Raw genomic sequence first — 1,837 nt, 5'->3', positions numbered from 1 at the left:
TATTATTTTAATAATACTACCTCCGCTTGAAACCTCCACTACAGAAACCAAATTTAATATAATCTTAATGTCAATTCAGCTTAAAAACTACAGAAATCAAATTTAACTGGCAGCATTGTGGTGCTGTGGTTGATCCCTAGCCTTTTTGACACCAGGGATTGGTTTGGTGGAAGACAGTTTTCCCATGGGGGCTGGGGTGCTGGGATGGGTGGTTTCAGGATGATGCAAGCACATTATATTTATTATGCATGTGTACTCAGTCGTGTCTGACTCTTTGCAACCCCATGAACTGTAGCCTAACAGGCTCCTCTGTCTATGGAATTTTCCAGGCAAAGAATACTGGAATGGGTTGCCATTTCCTCCTATTCCAGGGGATCTTCCACACCCAGGATTTGAACCCGAGTTTCTAGCATCTCCTGCATTGGCAGGTGGATTCTTTACCAGTGCATCACTATTTATTGTGCCCTTTATTTTTATTATTAGTAAAGCAACTCCACTTCAGATCATCAAGTGTTAGATCCCAGAGGATGAGGCCCTGGTGTAGAGGAAAGAGCAAGGAGCAATCCAGGCTTGGGCCCTGGGTCTGCATCTAATAACTCTTAAGTAGCCTTGTCACACCTCTCAACTTCTATTTCCTTACTAGTAAAATCATGCTTACTTCATGAGGCTTTTGTGAGTAATAATTGAGTTAATTGTCTTGAGTACTTTGTTAACTGCCAAAGGTATTACTAACAGTATGAGGAATTATTAATAATAAATTAATAATTATTAACATTAAAAAACAGGGGTTGGGAGTTCCTTGGTACTCCAGTGGTTAGCACTCGGAGCTTTCACTACCATAGCCCTTGATACAGTCCCTGGTCAGGGAACTAAGATCCTGTGCAGCCAAAAAAAAAAAAAAACCCAGGGGCTTTATTCCTTTTTGGGGAGGTGCCTGGAGTGCTGCAGCAAGTCCAAATTCTCGCCAGATTTCAGGGTCTTAAATGACCCATTCTCCCTTCTGCCAGCCTCGCTGGGGGCTTCACAATGTCACTTGCACCAGCCTTTCGTGTGTCAGCAAATCAATAAACATTTTTTGAACACCAGCTCAGCAGAGTATACCAACCCAAGGGATGCCAAGAAGAGTCACAGCTCCTTTCTCACAACTTCACTGTCTTGTTATAGGTGAGAATGGAACACGGATGTTACCCTTTCCCACCCCCACCAACCTCACACTTGCAGAAACCTTCCAGTGGCACAGACATTACACTATTCATCATTACCTTCTTGAAACCTTCCTTGGCTTCCTGACTGAGAAGTTCTCACTCAGCCCTTTAAATATTTCTTCATTGTCGTTCCTGTCTTGGGCTTCTTAGTCTTCATAGTTTCCCTGAGATACCTCATGCCCATGATTTTAACTATTACCTATGAACTAATGACTCAAAATAACTCACTAACTTCAACCCCTTTACTTATTCTTATTTTCAATTCTGGGTATTCCTAATTAAATGTTCTACCACTACCTAGAACCTAACATCCAAGTTAAGCTCATTACTTTGAGCTCACACTCAGTCCACATTCCTGCTGTATTGCATATCTTGCCACTGTTCAATCTCTGACCCATATATTGCCAGTTTTAATGAGTGATATTTAGTCCTCCAGCTAGACTTCTTTAGTACATTGGATACCAGTGAACAATCATTCTATCAAAATCACTCTTCCCTTGGCTTTTGTGATGGTACTCTCTCTGGTTCTCCTGTTCTGACTATTCCACTATTCCTTCCAAGACTGCTGTCTGAAATCCTCAGCTTTCCAGCCCTGTAATGTTAGTGTTCCTCAGGAGTCTAGCCTTTATCCA

Source organism: Bos mutus, chromosome 8, assembly GCF_027580195.1.
Source record: "Bos mutus isolate GX-2022 chromosome 8, NWIPB_WYAK_1.1, whole genome shotgun sequence".
In the NCBI taxonomy this organism is placed as follows: Eukaryota; Metazoa; Chordata; class Mammalia; order Artiodactyla; family Bovidae; genus Bos; species Bos mutus.
The sequence above is the reverse complement of the archived record's forward strand: the minus strand, read 5'-3'. Positions refer to the sequence as shown.